General features: G+C 38.8%; 1 protein-coding gene across 2 annotated transcripts in view; it reads right to left on the bottom strand.

Annotated features, from left to right (window-relative positions):
* Positions 1-18115, bottom strand: part of LOC135205439 (ecdysone-induced protein 78C-like) — a 443638-nt gene that overhangs the window by 301792 nt on the left and 123731 nt on the right. The window lies entirely within an intron of this gene.

Genomic DNA, 18115 nt, shown 5'->3' with positions numbered 1-18115 from the left:
AGTAGGTGCAGTGACACCACTATCATGAACATAATGATTAGTAAAATCAACAGGCTCAAGGCCCCTCTCATACCTTTAAAACAAACTTGTTAGCATCGTTTTCCGTCATCGTGCTGAGATTATGACTGGCATAACTCATTTGATGGCATCATGACAGCAAGAGAAAGGAATTTCTAAAAATAAAAGGTAACAGTCTTTAGATGACTTCAATGGTAAGTACTAAAATAATAAAGAAAATCTGGTCTCTGGGACTTGGATTCTTAATATACAATGCGAAAATTCCTTTTCCCTCACCTTGAGGTATAAATGATATTAGAACATCTGTTGTAAGAACATGTTCACGAAAGTGCAACATTCAGGACGTTCCACTTCTCAGCTTCTCTCATCATTCGTGAGGGCACATTTATTCATGGAGTGTATCGCAAAATTATGGGCGATTCGCTCGATAACAAACTAAAAGACCTTTATGCAGAATTACCCATGCTCAGTTTGTAAGAAAACAACATCACCTTGTATGCGCATTGTTTCTGGAAAGCCACATTTAAGCAGAATAATGTTAGCAGATGAAAATGTGACCCGTCTAACATTAACTGCTAAGGTCATCTGGAAACTTAAGCAAATACTTTTTCACAAGCCCTTGTTCATTCGTTCATTAGCTTTCAGATCAGACTCAAGGTACTGAAGGACGAGAATATTTAAGAGCATTGCAAAAGGAAGGTCAGAACAGAACTGCTCCTCCTAAGAAGGAGAGGGCAGGAAAGGAGGGCTTTTTCACCTATCTCGCAGATGGAAATAGATCCTTCAAAGTATTGCAGATATATTGCTCATTAATGTAAATGTCAATAAAATTCCTTGAGTGGGTCAGTGTGAGTGTCTGTAAGGATGACCGTTTCTTGGGCATTGTCTGCCTCACTAGTTAAAATACTTAAAATTTGTTTTAATGAATAAAGTATTAGTTCATTGTATTATGAAGTGATTAAAGTTACTGTGTCCTCAACACGGCTGAAATGAGGATGCTGTCTAGAATCTCACACCAAGGCACCTTATATGCATACAGATATAGACTCCCGTGGTAAGAGAGAGGCTGAGTACCGATAGCAAGAGCCCATGCTGGCATAAGGCCAGTTTAATCAAGAAGAAGGGCTAGGTATTGTTGACGAGAATTCTAAAAGTAGAATTTATTACACATAGCTTGTCGTTGTTACACATTAAAGAATAATTATATGATAAACAAAATTGCATTATTATTATTAATATCATTATTATATCAGTATGTGATCATTCAAGACAAATGAGTCACTTCTATAATGTCCTTATTGGGATGCTAAAATATTGCAAGAGACCCAAGAAACGTAACAGGCTGAAACTAGCCACATGATCCGATTCGTGAAAAAAACTTTCAGTAATTTAATTATTCTCTGACCACCACGGAAGCCCGTTTAAAAAAGATATCAACGTCCTTTTAAATGGAACTTCTACATTTTTTAAAGCAAATAGTTATGTGATTTAGAAAAGAGAACACCAAGATTACGAAGCGAAATTTAAGAAGGCGAAAATCCATTTTCCTTTGTTCGTGGCGGTGATTAACTTTGTAAAATAAAAGGAGACGAACTTAATGAAATCGATTTTACCAGAGGGTCTTCCCCACTGGTGGATATGCCAGCTTAAGAATTAAAAGTCAAACAGTCACAGAAAATGATATCACGTTAGCTGACTTCAAACCTGTGTCATTTACACGCTAAAAGGAAGCGCCATTGTCAAGGAAGGCAGAGCGTTTCATGTCATGAAAGCTATCAGTCGGTGGTTAGTACTTGCTGGAAATTCGTGTCTTCAACCACACATATTTTCACGTTTAGTCATTTCCAATATAAAATAATAATATACAATTTTCCTGTATACACTGAAATGGGATATTTATATAAAAGGAATAAACAGAGGTATCAAGTTTCACTTATACGCGCGTACTACTTGAAGCTATGCCAATACGTGAGTTAGTTTAATTTCTTATTTATAGGCACATTTGTTTATATTGTTAATTATTCTATGATATATTATATGTTATGAAGTTATTTGTAGGCATGCTTTCCTTGAGGGCTTCTTATTTTTTCGAGAATATGTGGTCTGAAGAAGGAACATTTCTGTCCATTGAGTTCTCCATATTCTGAAACCGAGGCTCAGAACATTTCGCAGTTTCAGACCTTCTAATTTATGTGTGAAGGTGGAATGAGCTGGCCAGTAATATTACACGCTTCATGTTACTATCTAATGGCCGTTGTGAACGACAAATATAAAGTCATTTATAACGCGTCTTTGCGATTTGTGTGTGTGCGTGTACATGCACACATACATAGTATATATATATATATATATATATATATATATATATATATATATATATATATATATACATAATAGATTCTGTCGTACCTATTCGTACCATTGTTAAATTATAATGCACGTGTAAATACATGCATGAATCTCTCTCTCTCTCTCTCTCTCTCTCTCTCTCTCTCTCTCTCTCTCTCTCTCTCTCTCTCTCTATATATATATATATATATATATATATATGTGTGTGTGTGTGTGTGTGTGTGTGTGTGTGTGTGTGTGTGTGTACATATAACTACACACAAAAACGCAAAGACGTGTTATAAATGACATGAAGCGTGTAGTATTAGTGACCAGCTCATTCCACCTTCACACATAAATTAGAAGATCTGAAACTGCGAAATGTTCCGAGCCTTTGTTTCGGAATATGGAGAACTTAATGAACAGAAATGTTCCTTCTTCAGACCACATACTCTCGAAAAAAATAAGAAGCCCTCAAATGAAGTATGCCTACAAATAACTTCATAACATGTAATATATCATAGGATAATTAATAATATAAACAAATATGCATATCAATAAAATCAGACCAGATACTTTCGAAAAGAAAGAAGCCCTCAATAGTATGCTACAAATAACTTCAGAAGCAATAAAGCAAACATACGATTGAGAAGAAAAAGGCACAATACACGTGGCGAGTTTATTGATTTCTTCGTGTGTGAACGCCTTTGTTTGTATGGTTCTTGATGTATAGCCTACTTCTCCAGCTCAATAAGAACGAATTGCTGCCGCTATGCCGTGTTTGTTTAATGGTCAGAAGGTTTTATAATATTAATCATGTGAAATGAGTTGTAAACACTGGAATAATGAGATACACAGAAAATGGACGCGTCGTGAGTTATGCCAATATTCGATCGCCTCCCGCGAACGAAGGACCCAGGAAATGAAGATATTTGCAACTGACAACAAATTCTTTTCAAGTTTCAAGAACGAAAGAAAAATGATGCGTGAGGAAAAAAACAAAATACTGAAGCGTTCAATTGACTTAATATCAAATCGTGGGAAGCCAAAACGGACCTTTCCTAGATTGGGACCCCCAGCACATTTCGGGGGTCGTTGTCTAGGACTAGTTTCTTTTTGTTTATGTTTTTACGGTCATTCCCCAACGGGTCTGTAGTCAACACGCCGCAAATGTAGATACGTACCGGGTTAAAACCCTTTGGGGTCCCTATCAAGGAAAGATCGGCCAAAAACAAAGATATATTCATGAGATATATTACTCATGCGTAAATTAAAATGAATGGCCTGATAATTGTGCTGACGCTGCCATGCTTTTCATTTCTCTATTCCCTTTCAGCCGTTCACCGAGACGGTGTCGAGACGGATTAACCAACCTCCTCTGTTGAATGAGTGAAGAGAGAAACCTGCAATATTCACCATTGCATCACAATGAAGGTATAAATGAATCATTCGTTCTGGAGTTATTGCTGGAAGGCATTACAAATTTATTATCATTATTATTATTATTATTCTCTCTCTCTCTCTCTCTCTCTCTATATATATATATATATATATATAATACGCTACACTCAAGCAGAATTTACCTTGCATGAAGTTTCCATTGTACCTCCAGACGCCACCTTGATTTATTAGAACCTGTCCGCGGATTTTCAAGGTCGGTCATGAAGCGATGACCAACTCTTTACTTCGGAAACGATTGATTCTTAAATACAAGAATTTAAATTGCTCTTAATGATATTCATCACTAAAATCTCAAGAACTGTCTCTCGGGTCATTTATCCTTTTGCATAATCATTGAATTTTTAAGAAAACCAGACAGCGAGTAAGGATGAAGATAACGCGGTCTTCTGAACAAGGCAAACAAAAAAAATTCTCTCCTTTTTTTATGATTCTCAATTTCCTCTACACACTAACCTTCTCCTTTTTAATCATCCTTCTTTCCTTCCACGCTTCCTCTTCCTCTTAACAGTGTAACTCTTAGCGTTTTGTCATCTCCCCCACCCCCCCCCCCCCCCTGCCTCCCATCCACCTTCTCTGTGTAGCCATAAAAGGACTTGAATCAGTGCCTCTGACATTTCCCAAAATAACACGAGACTGAGGAGTCGCCGACAGCCGACGAACAACTAGGTGTGAATTAATCGCTACGGTAGCTTCGGATTATGCTTATCTTGTAAACATTTATTCCCGCCATTCTGTGTTTTCGCTTCTTTACTCAGTTCATTGCCAAATTTTCAAGCAGAACTTTCTTTTTGTTTCATGTTTATTACAGCCGTCATTTATTTGTATTTAAAATCCTTTTTGCGTTTACCGGTTTTTACTCGTATATCTGGCTCATCGGCGCCTTGTTAATCTAGACGTACAAACTTTCACTATTTCGTTGAAGGGCGGCGTTGATACTGAGGCTGCGGTCTTCATCTCAAACCTATTTGTTCCCTGTTCATTCAGGCAAACACATCGTCACAGACAACTACTAATCTTTATTTTGCAAACAATCCGTACTTTATTTTTCCTTTTTTCATTATTATTATTCCGACGGCCAAAACTTATACTCACTTCTGTCAGCTAACGTCAGGGAATATATTGCACGCAAGCAACTGCAAAGAGACTGATCAAATAATAAAATAATCAAACTCTACCTGACACGTCTATGGAAAAAGTGAGCTTCTGTAAATAGATGAGCACGTCACTCTTGAAACAGTAATGACAATTATAAAGTTTAATGTAAAAGAAATAGTTCAAATTATACGAACGTTATGTTGGCAATCTTTCCTGACCCACTGACCTGGTATAACGTCCAAAATGCTACTTATGAGAGAGAGAAGAGAGAGAGAGAGAGAGAGAGAGAGAGAGAGAGGGTCAGTTTTTGATATGGTAGTGGTTAGTAGTTGCGAGCCCTATCATCTCCTGAAGTATTGAAGATGAAAGAAAAATTCTTCCGGCAGAAAAACCCTTAACACCTTTAAATTTCATCCCATTTAAGATTTATTTTTTAAATATCATAAATTCACATTTAAATGATGTTTTAATTATTTCTTTAGTCCCTGGCGCTATTCAAATACTATCTCCAAAAGTATTGAAGATAAAACAAAAATTCTTTCAGCATAAAAACTTAACATATTCTAATTTCATCTTATGTAAGATTTATTTTTAGAATATCACAAATTCACATTTAAATTATGTTAATCCTTTGATGGTTTAACTTGAAGCTTCGCGAGTTATCGCTTTTAGAGCGCCTTACTGGAGATATATTTGTAATCACTCATTAGAAGAAGGAAAAAATTACGAGAAGGATAATACCATCTCTTATGCAGAAGCAGCAAACAACTGGACAACTTTTTTTTATCAATAAAGGCTGAGTACTTTCAGGGATGGCTCGAGACCATCTAGTCAGGGGGGGGGGGGGGGGGGGGGGGGGGGGGGGGGGGGGGGGGGGGGGGGGGGGGGGAGACAATTTTGGCCAACTTAGTAATTTTGACCAAGGTGAAGTAGATGCAATATATATCCTACAGGTTCTGTTATCTATACAAACCAAATTTGTTATTGTTATTTTTCATACAACTACAACATTTTTCCCCGAGAGTATTTTATAATGCAAAGAAAATAAAGATTATAGTTTATCACTCTGAAAACAAGAAAAATGTGGCTTCGATTGGATTGTATTGTAGCCTTGAGGCCAAAGGCCAAGCGCTGGACCTACGAGGTCATTCAACGCTGAAAAGGAAATGGACAGTAAGGTCTGAAAGGCGTAACAGGAGGAAAACCTCTTAACAGTTGCACTAGGAAACATTTGTTAGAGAGGGCGGAAAGTCTGATGGAAGAAAGAGAATATGAAAGGAGGTACAGAAAAAGGACTAAAAGAACCTTAAGCAATGCCTACAGTGCACCGCGCGAGGTGCACTGACAACTCTACGCCCCTACGGGGAAAAACAGTGGCAAGCTGGAAGGGGCAGAAAAAACAAAGCCAAAAACAAAGTTCATTTCAGTGGATGAATAAATAAAATGAGGATTCATGAAAGTGAAACTTTTCAATACTATTTTTATAATCTAGAATGGGATTTTGAATGTTTACTCTCCCATACAGGTGTGCATTTCAACAACAAATACAGCCCATTTTTGACCAACTCAAAATCAGCATTGAGGGGGATAACCGACCCCCATGCGCCCCAGTCGGGCCATCCCTGCTTACAAAGCTTTGTCAAAGTTCTTGCATGATATGAACACTTGAATATCAATAATGAAAGAAGCTGCTTTAGGTTAAAATTAAAATCAAATGAAAATAACAAATTGGAACTATTGATCGGATCCTGACAGGATTTTTTTCCACGATCTATGCTGATCAGTAAAAAGTCTCACAGGATATAGTTTAGATTCCTACCACCCCATCCGGCAATATCATTGAGCAGGGGGTTTGGTATAGAAAACATGGGTAAACTTGATGAGTTAGACCTCTGGAATGACACCAGATGGTCTTAAATGGAACTAAAAATGATCTGTGAAATTACAGGTGAAAACGAGAATGGGCGTCTGGCAATCGTTAACCTACTCATGTACTGAACAGAGACAACACTAAAAGTCTATAATTGGGCAACTGCACCCCCCCCCCACCCCCCCCCCCCCCCCACCCCCCCCCACACACACACACATATATATATATATATATATATATATATATATATATGTGTGTGTGTGTGTGTGTGTGTATTAATTGCAATAGCCACAATGCCCTCTTAACATCTCGAATTCTTCGCGCCTTTTTGGATACCCTTGTCACTACAAAGCCTTGAGATCCAAGCTCAAAGAACATCATAATTTCTTAATGTTCCTTTGAACTCGTATCTTAAGACTTTGTAGTGACAACGAAAAGAAAGAAAAGAGTTCGAAAGGTTCAGAGGGCATTATGGCAATTATAATCACATATGTATCTGGTAACAGTAGATTCACACACACACACACACACATATATATATATATATATATATATATATATATATATATATATATATATATATATATATATATGTGTGTGTGTGTGTGTGTGTGTGTGTGTGTGTGTGTGTGTGTGCGTGCATGTGTGTGAGCGCTTGCGTGTAGATTTTTGTCACTTACAAGTGCGTGGTTTTTATTTTAATAGTCACAAATAAGCCACAAACACTGTCCCATTACCAATTCACTATACTACCCTTGGTGACTTAATTTCTTAATTCTATCCACTGAATAACACCTCATTTATTGTGAATAATGTTAATGCAAACTCATTTTCCTTCAATTACAGCAAATGAGCCGGTCAAGGTACTTACAGTCTCATACCAGGTTCATGATTTTTAAGCCGTGGAAAAGCACCTTGCAATTTTGATGGCATCGTTTTATGTGTAGTGGTCGAGCAGGTAAACATTCATTACTTTTCCATTTTTATCATTCAGATTTGACAGGAGGAGGCCTTGAAGGTAAAATGAAAACATTACTATTAAAAATTTTGATAATATTCAGATACACAATTTTTCTCATATACTCCTCTGAGTGCTTGCATCGATACACTTGCGTAATTCATGTAAGGAACATCTTTCATGAATCATAATTTGCCATGGGAATATTTTTTCACCAATAACAATCTTTTTATGACATCTGTAACCTATAAAATTTTCACTCAAGACAGGCAGGTGAGTTTTATTATTCTTAACTTCTTGATAACTATGAAACCAGCCCGTTATGTAATACTACAGGGCTACGGAAAGGTTCTGAAGACACGCCTTCCCCTGAGCTGCTTGAGATCAATCAGTCTCCGGGACTTCGCTATGCAAAGGATTCATTTTTTGTCCGATCGCCATCTTCGCCTTCATTATCTCTATGTATACCTTTTTTCTTTGAATGGAAAGTCTTATTATGAATTATTATATATGACACTGACGGCTTCCCTGGGCTTACACTGTCAGAACGAAAGGATGATGAGCGAACTTCCCATTCATAATGCATCAGCTTTTCTCGAAGTCAGACCCCAGGGGCAAAGGGACTCTGTTACCGAATCCCTAAAAAGTGAGTCTTTTAAAGCTATTAGTTTTTGTGCGATTCAATGAGAAAATAAAAACGCATTTTCATGCTTGAAAGGCTAAAGGTAGCAACATAAACTTGGGGCAAATAGAATAAACTCATTCACTAACTAGACATTCCAGTGATCGCTTTAGCAGTCGTTAATTAACGGGGGATTTGGTGGCGATCCGTTAATCCGAAATCAATCACGGCTGTTCCATTCGTTTATTAGTTCAATTAATTAATTAAGTGATGGAGAGGAAAAGGGATTCGCAAAATTGGCAGTCTAAACAATTAGCGAGGAAGCTAAAGAGTTGGTTGTTACCTCATGGCTGAATGCAAGGTCGGCTCATCTGCATTAGCAATTAGAGTCATCTCATTCGCTCCCGAACCCGAACTTTTCCACGACGAGAGCGCTCCTCGTCTCTCTAATCGCTCCAGTTTATAACAATCAAACACTGCACGAGATGGTCCGCCATTGCATCTGGAAATCTAATACTCAGCTGTCTACAGCCCAATTAACCTGGGTATCAAAGGCAATCCGGAAATGACGACAGGCATCTAATTAGGTAACCTATCACTTCAAGTCAATTTTGCAATTTCGTTACATATTGCTCCTGCAATCTTCATTTGCATAAATGTTTCATTGGCAAATTTCACGGCGGATGGCCCTGTTTCGCTCTGGTGCATGGCGTCCCCCGTCCCCAGCGACCGACCACAGCAGGAGTCGTCGTATCGTATCAGGCTGTCTTGCCTTGCGGCCAGTGGCTGGCCACTGTGTCCTTTAGATACTATTATGCCCTAGATGCCTTTTACATCTGTCTACCTACCTGTTCATTTTTATGCAAACGTTAGATTCTCCATTCACATTCATTCTGCATCCATTTAAATGACAGATTTCTCTTGTCTCTCTGTACAGTATGAGGCGGAAGTTACAGTCGTTATCCTTCATTTGATTGAACCCAAATATGAATTGCAACCGTTTTGATTCCGTCAGCCTTAGCCCTCCCTACCAACGGTGAATTGGATTAGTCTTTGCAAGACTTAACTCATAATAAGACCGTTGTATGACTGTCAAACGCAGCTGCATTTATTGTTTTGATAGCTATTCAGCAAAGGTATTAAAAAATGATCCGAGAGTTTTGAGAATACTGTCTCCAAACAACAATGAATTATTCTTAATAAGGAGGAGTGGAGACAAAGTCTCAGAAAACATGAACTAATAGCTTCCGATGTTGAATAGTGTTCTTCCTTGTCAATTGTTTGATTGATTTTTAGGTTTTAGGTTAATGCCAAGCACTGGGGCAATTAAGGCCATTTAGCGCTGAAACGGAAATTGACACTGACAAGGTTTGAAAGGTGTGACAGGAGGAGAGCCTCAAAGCAGTTGCACTATGAATCAATTGTCAGGAAAGGGTGGAAAGTAAGATGGAAGATAGATGATATGAAAGGATGTAGTGCAAAAGGAATGAAAGTAGTTGCAGCTAGGGGCCGAAGGGGCGCTGCAAAGAACCTTAAGTAATGCCTATATTGCACCGCATGAGGTGCACTGGGCGGCACTAACTGCTTCCTCGTTAATCACTCGATGAGAAATGCACTCCCCGAACAGAGTACAAAGCCCCTTAGCTGTTTCTGCAAGCTTGTCTTCACCGAGATTGAAAGAATTCGCCGTCCAATCAAGAGCTGCGTTACTCGAGTGCCAGTGATTTCCTGTGGGATGCTGAGAGCCGAAAAATATTTGCTAGGATTTCTACCTACATCCTAATTCCATTATGCTATTAGTTTAATAGCTTAATGCATTTAGCGCTCAAACTGTTGGCTAATATATTCAGCAAAGTGCATTGCAACGTTAGTATTATAAAAGGCTTTTAGCGATGTTTTCCGGTCTTATATAATAATTGGGTGCATTTCCCTCTCGCTCCCAAACAGGATGCTCTCTGCTCTCTCTCTCTCTCCCCCCCCCCTGCCCCCCATAAAAAAAAATAGGCAGCGGTGCACCATCTATGGACCGCGGACGCTACATTTAAATAAACTGCTTCAGCTACAAACGGAAATATTGCGCTGTTTATGTGATATCTGAAGTATGACTAAATGTTTCCTACGCGCTGAAAGTTTGAAAAGACTCAATGTAACATCAAGAGAGAGTAGGACTTTCCATTTTTCTATTTGGTAAACGCATAGAAGATGTTTGAAACTTACAAGAAAATACATAAATGCATAAACCATACGTGATCTTTCTCAAGGGGCGCTCCTGGATTTGTTCTCGTTTGTTACCTGAGTCACACATTCTTCCTTATCTTCCACATCCTCTTCCTCTCGACCTTCCTCGTTCTAAATCTTCCTTTCCGTCCTTCGCTTCCTCCCTCCCACAGTCCCCACCCCCCACCCCGACCCGCGCCAACTCCCACAGCCCAACCGTCCCCCGCCATTCCTCAGGACCCATTCAACATGGTCTCGGGATGCAGGAAATAAAAAGGGCTATAATTATGACGAGCTCACAATAGATTGGCAGATCAATACAAGATAAATGCGCTCAAAAACACCCAAGGAGAATCCGTCTGGAGATTTTGTGACAGAGATTCTTTCTCCCTCCATTTCTTCCCCTTATTTTTCCTGCCCACTCCACTGCCAGGCCTCCAGCCTCTCTCCCCCACCCACCCGCCCTTCCCTCCTTTACCTATCTGGCATTGTTCCATGGCGAGAAGGCAGAGAGAGAGAGAGAGAGAGAGAGACGGGACAATGCGCTAGAAAAAAGAAAGGAGAGAGAGAGAGAGAGAGAGAGAGATTCTAGCAGCACGGGTGGGAAGGAGGCTGGGTTTGAATAGGAAAACAGGCAACCAAACACATGTGAATTTTCTTCCTATTCTTATTCGCTCATTTTTTTCTTTGCAATGGTTATGGTGAGACTGCCTTTAGGCTTTCTGCTGTTAACACGTTTTCTTTTCTGTATTTTCCAGAATAATTTGTCACAGAATTACTTCCATTATGTATTTGTATCATCATCATGACTATCCAGGAGATTCGAAAAGAATTTTGAATGGGTAGACAATATACTGGAGTGGATAAGTGTAAAAAAAAAAAATAATAAGAGCTGCAATTGAAGTAACCAGATGACTATTGTGCAACAATTAGTCTCTATAAAAAAGAAAAAAAAAGATCCAACAAAACCATGCTGCCAAAAATGCTAACATGACACCCTGATTCAGATTTATCAGGTATCGGAGGACCTTCCCTCGGAGTTAATCTAATTACCGAGAGAAATGAGAACAAAAACAACTCTCCCACAAATGACTCCCTCCGTTCCTCTGCCTTGGAGAGTAATCATCCTTTCTTTGTGGACTCGGGAATCTTATCAGTGCTACAATGCTAGCTGTTGGTTGGTTTAGATCAAGGAGTCCTTATGCCATTGCCTATAGCAAGCGTTGTTGGTATTAAGGGGGGAGACGATGCCCGGTGTGGACCACTGGATGTGGCCGTCCCTCACGGACCAGACTCCCCCCCTCCCCATTTTTTTTCTTAGTAATGTATCATTTTCCAGCAGCTATGGCTTGTGACCGAAACTAAAAAATGGCAATTATACAATCGTAATAATGCGAGCGTCAAAGTCTACATATTGCACCTCCTTTCCGGTTTGATCCGTGTCAATGCCGCAGGTCACTGAAGAAACGAAAAGCAAAGTCAAGCGAAAAATTACATCAAGTACAAAAGCAAGTCATTTGACGTTTGGACAACTTCCATCTTTTAGAATTCTTAAACAAGAGCGACAAAACTTCGATGAATTTGGTGGGAAGCGACTGGCTCTCTAATTTTATCCATTTTTTCTTTTGTAAAAATTATTTTCATAGAGCTAAAGATGGAAAAAATGTTAGCCAAAAGATGTGAGAACGAGTATTCGAATACACTCGTTAACCGGAGCTTCTGATCGGTTACTATTATCTAAACAGTCCGTAGGTCCCAAATGGCTGTCAAAACTCCCATTTTTGTCACATTTAAAAGCAATTAGAAGCAAATGGACGTTAAATTTGTTGGAAAAGTCGGCTCATACTTGAGGTGTTTGGGCACAATGTCGATTTCGATGTGAAAGTAATATTATTACGATCATTTCGGGATGAAATCGCAACCCACGATAATCACTCTGCCAAACTGAAGGGGACCAATCTCAGAGGCAACAGCGCAGCTCACTCGTGTCATCGAAAGGCGACTCGACAATCGAGCTCTCTTTCCATTTCGTGAGCAACCGCTCACAAACCAGCGATTTCAGGGTTTCTGACGTTGGACGTCGACGTACACGACAAAAATATTCAAAAAGAACTTATTGAGAAACAACGAAGTGATGCAGTAAGATAAAACAAGTACAAAATGCGCCGAAGTTTCTCCCGCATTTCTCCGGCAAAATCGTGTTTTCTATACAGCCTATGATGCATTATGAAACTCTCAGCTACAGCCCATGAAACTCAGCCGCGGCGGCCCATGAAACTTTCAGTACCTGCCCTGTGGTGTCGTTGGCACCTATAGCGGTAACAGACAAAATATCATGGTTAACTATGACCTTAAATAAAATTAAAACTCCTGAGGCTACAGGTCTGCAATATGGGATAATAAATATACCAATTTGCAGCCCTCTAGCCTCGGTAGTTTTTCAGATCTGAGGGCGGACAGAAAAAGTGCGGACGGGCGGTAAAATAGCCATCTCAGTAGTTTCATTTTACAGAAAACTAAAAAGTGTCCTTTTTGAGTTCTTCAAGAAATCTCTCGATACTGTTATGTATACAAATATGACGTCATGCGGAAACACATCAATATTTTTCAGTAACAGATAACTCAGCAGGCATATATTTTTTCTAAAAAATGTAAATAAAAAATACACACAGAGGCTAAGAAATAGAATGACTGAAACCAATTAAAGAGACAACTTGTATTTGGTTCTCCCCAACCGACAGATCTGACAGCAAATTCAATACCAGTGTCTCAAATTATGGTTCATAGACACAGTATGCTTAATTATACAGACTTTAAAAAGTAAAGTAAACGTTTATCATTTATTATTACTGCTACTAACCATATTTATCAGCCATGACGAAAGATGTGGCGCATTAGCTGCTCACAAAATCGAGTACAGACCCGATGAACAAAATTGCCTATTCTTGAACCGAGGACGATCTGGCTCTACCAAGGGAATAGAACACACCCTTAAAATTTTACTTGGTAAACTGATCAGTAGTGTCATTTTACCAAGCAATCACTTGCTGCTCAAAACCATTATTCGGGGGAAATACTACGCCCTTAACTAACCTGGCATGTTTTAATGTTAGACACTTGTATCGCGCACAATTATGGAACTCTTGTGATCATAATGATCAGTCTCTTTTTAATTGATTTAAAAATAATTGAGCATTTGCTTAATTTGATTGATATGGTGACATAGGAACTGGACAAAACTACTTATTCTTTTACCGTAAGGTAGGATCAATAAAACTTTGTATAATACATAATAAAAAAACACACATGTTTTATATATATATATAATATATATATATATATATATATATATATATATATATATACATATATACATATATATATATATATGTGTGTGTGTGTGTGTGTGTGTGTGTGTGTGTATGTGTGTTGTGTGTGTGGTATTTACCCAAATGATCTAACAAAATATTTGCAAAGGAAAAGTCCTCATTCTGAGTGACAACTATTACTTATATGATAAAAGCCTTGTACGATTATATACTGAAGAATATGGGAACATATCAATAATTATACGCAGTGGCCCAGGGGCCCCGCATCTCAGCAAAAAAAATTATTATAAAAATAGAAAACCTAACTTATTAATATAATAATAATGAATTAATAGATATATAAAATAATGATACGTCTAAAAATTTAGTTTCATTCTCCATGTGAATGGGTAAAAAACGTAAATGGAGGTGGTAGTTCCCATAAGATCTTTGCATTTCTATTCATAATTATTTCAACAGATTTTATTCATTACCAATTTGATGCAGTAAAATAAAAGAAGGGATATTGGCCTGATATCCCAATTAGCCTCCTCAAGTCGAGTTATGGATAAGTTCGCAACATGTACTACTGCACACCCATCTCGGTTGTATGATCGTGCTTCTCACTCTAGACAGACTCGATTTCCCAAGTTCGTTCGATATTACACTCACTTGTAGCCTGCATCATGTTGAAGACCTCCGATCCCAGTTTGATAACTTTGAAGCAAAAGCGACGTGTAAGTGTGATGTGACAGCTCATATTGCATACAAGGAAAGCACACAGGGTATCAAGAAGCGCAAGCGTTACCACGATTAAAATAGACTCTGCAAAGGATGTTACACTAACAGGGAGAGAGAGACAAGTTTAGAGTGAATGCATTCTTACCCATCAATGACAAACTTTGTGCTGCTGCCCTACAAAAATCGCCTTGAAGCTTACTTGCAGTGACTTTCAAGAGAGATTTGGGGTTTTAACAGGAATCTCAACCAAAACTCTGAGCTTAAAGCTGCTGTTGAAATGCTGAAGTCTTCCTATCCAAAGGACTTGGAGGCTGGGTTGGAGTCAGAGCTTTTGCTGAGTGTACACTTTATGACGTCCATTCCAAGAACTTCATTATGAAACTGCTCCTTCACCAGGTGGTGCAAAGGCTGCAAAAAGTCCTGAGCTAGAGATGCTTCAAACGATTCACAGACAGCATGGTAGCAACATTTGCTAATGTTGAAACTGTATTACAGCTCTATCTCTGCATGTTTGCCACAAACTGCACTGCGGAGCGATCATTCTCAAAGATAAAACTAATAAAAAATGACCTAAAAAACGCCATGGGTCAATTTGTTTCACATTTGCTCAAAGTTAACACTGGCCAATTTTTAATTAAAATGTTTAATTTAGCCAATTTGCAATAAATAGAATACTGTTGCAAAATTAAAATTTTTATTCCCACATTAATCTCAAAAGCTAGTATAGAGATGCTCATTTAGAAAATTAGGAGGAGCTTAGTTTCAGGATCAGTTATTTGGTTGTGAACGAAATTTGATAGGAGTTTGTGAGGAATCAACTGAAAAATATCCGCTTGTGAGCAGATGAGTGGAATCCGAACTGCAAACTCCAAAGTACAGTTAGCAATATGATTTGTTCCCATGCGATGACCAGCAGCGCCATCTCTTGCCGGCAGCCATCTAGAGGTACTCAATTTGAAAATAAGTCTCCGCTCCCCGCCCACAAATGAGCGGTCCCCCTAAGGTCACCGGCCTAGGGCCCTGGGCACCCCAAATCCGCCCCTAATTATACGTGTGTTCGTATGTAAGTTGACCCATATACACATTTATATCCATCCGTGAACGTCTTATACAGCATATCCACATAGAAGTCAATCTATACAAACCTTTATGATCATCTTGTGTCATGTCATGAGAGGGAACTGTCTCAGCTGTGTTACGTCAGGCAGTTATACAATCACGAGAGGTAATCCTTTATGTTTACTACATCGGGAGAATGACTGAAGGGCGTCGGAGGAACATATTTCTCCTGAAGTACTCACGTACAATTATGTACTACTACTGTGTCGAGAAAGCAGAAGGAAATCAACGTCACATAGCGAATAACCCACTGAGGAATTTCCTGTACATGTTATCCGATCATATCAACAGAGAAAAAATACGAATCATAAAGATAAAATGTCAAGTCATATCTCATTGGTAAAGGGTGCTATCCAATTGACAATAATTCGTGAAAGTTTGGCTTCTTCCTTCTTCAAACTAAATAAAGCATTAACAATTATGTAAAGATTCGTTCAATCTTGGTCAATATGAAAATCCTCTGAAACTATAATTGCTCAATCCTCTCCGTTGAAAATTAAATTGACAAAGTTATGAAATAACTGACTTTACCTAAAATGATAATTCGTGGTATTGCTGCAAAACTGATTTGTGAGAGGTTCGTATGACTTCTGGCAATACTCGGACACTTATTGCTCCATTCACTTTATATTCATCAGACAGATGAAAAGGAAAGACATAATTGCAGAAACTCTGACAAGGCATTAGCGTTACGTCGGAAGAAATTAGTGATGGATTAGAAATGACATACTCATGGAAAGCTTCGACCACATGAGATAATTGTGATCGCCCGCAATTCAAAGCCCTTACAAATCTTGCAAAGGAATTTCTTCTTTTTTTCTGTGTAGCTGACATGCAAATTTAAAGAACATAAAAATACTGCAACTTTGCGGAAAATATTTCCTTATGTCTTGTAGTTACTATGGTAAGTTGAAAGGGCACCTCCGGTCTTCAGTCTGTCATCGTTTTTTACTGCCGGAACTGATAGACTAGTCAAGTATAGATATGAGAGAGAGAGAGAGAGAGAGAGAGAGAGAGAGAGAGAGAGAGAGAGAGAGAGAGAGAGAGAGAGAGAGAGCTTTAAGACTTGGCAATGGAAATAGTCGTGAAACCTGGCAGTTGCAAGATGACTTATTTCTATGGATAAAAATAAAGCAGGAATTTACGTTCCGCTGGGTAGTCCGAGGCCGTCCAAGAGGATTTTCTCAAGTTCCCATGAGACCACCTAGGATATTGTCTAGGCTTATTATGTAAACAATTAGGCGTAGATGCAGGTGTAAAGGATTGGCGATTGGGGAACAATTTTCAATTAGAGATCAAACAAATTGCTTTCGATGGGTCCTGTCGCAAACAAGAAAAGTAACGTCCACTACAAAATTTAATGTGCGCGTTATCTTAAACAGAGACGGTTACGTAATCATGAATCTTAAGAGCTGACAGGATGATTAAAAACATACAAAATCTTAACTAGATAATTCCGTTATCCATGAACTGATGTTGCAATTATGCAATAAGTATAGGACCTCTGACAGACAAGTAACTTGAGCAGCCACTTTCGATAAGTGGGAGGAGCAGTTTCCTTGCCATCAGAGAGAACAGACGGAAAGGTATTACTGTTAGGCGACTAGTATGAAAATCTTAAAACGAGTTTATCTGGAGGAGTAAAACTGATAAAAGCATTCTTGCAAAGACTAGTACCAGACTTTCCTAGATGCCTTAAGAGGTCTCAAAAGTGGCAACAAAAAAAATTTTCAATTTTCCGTAGAAATAAGTGCTTAACCCTCGGTAGCCAAAGAAAGAATGTCCCAAGCACTGTTTCCATTTCTGGAGAAAATCAAATGGAGTGCAATATCTTCAAACAGAAACCGTCAACTCAGCCATTAGTATGTGCAATGATGCTCAACGAATAGTCTGGAAATAAGCGAGGCTGAAAAGCCCTTCTTGCTACGATACATTCTTGCACCATTAGTCATCAGGAATTCAGGTGGGAGCCCCGATGCAAAGTAACAGTAACCAGCGCCATTCTTGGGTAAAAAATCATAATCAATGGGAAAAACGACGGGATTCCCCGAATACCTGGACGAGATTCGTTTAGTTCGAGCGGAGTTCAAAGAGATATTTTTGCATTACATTTCACCGGGCTTTTTATCTTTCCCATTCTGTAATCGTTACGGCAGTGGGAGCGCCTCATCCTCGGATGAACTTCATACTCGGGCAACTCGCATTTCATCATTTTCCGTTTTGTTTTCATTTTACTTGGCACAAGTGGTGTCCTAACCCTCAGAATGTTGGGGCGAGTGCATGTAGATAATAGCAGACTAAAAAAAGAAAAGATGCCGAGCTTATTTACAAATAAGTCGCTAGTTGTGTCATCTCTTGAAACTAGTTGAAGAGTACGT

The sequence above is a fragment of the Macrobrachium nipponense genome, chromosome 11 (genome assembly GCF_015104395.2).
Source record: "Macrobrachium nipponense isolate FS-2020 chromosome 11, ASM1510439v2, whole genome shotgun sequence".
NCBI lineage: Eukaryota > Metazoa > Arthropoda > Malacostraca > Decapoda > Palaemonidae > Macrobrachium > Macrobrachium nipponense.
Note: the sequence above shows the minus strand (reverse complement) of the source record. Positions and strands in the feature narration are given on the sequence as shown.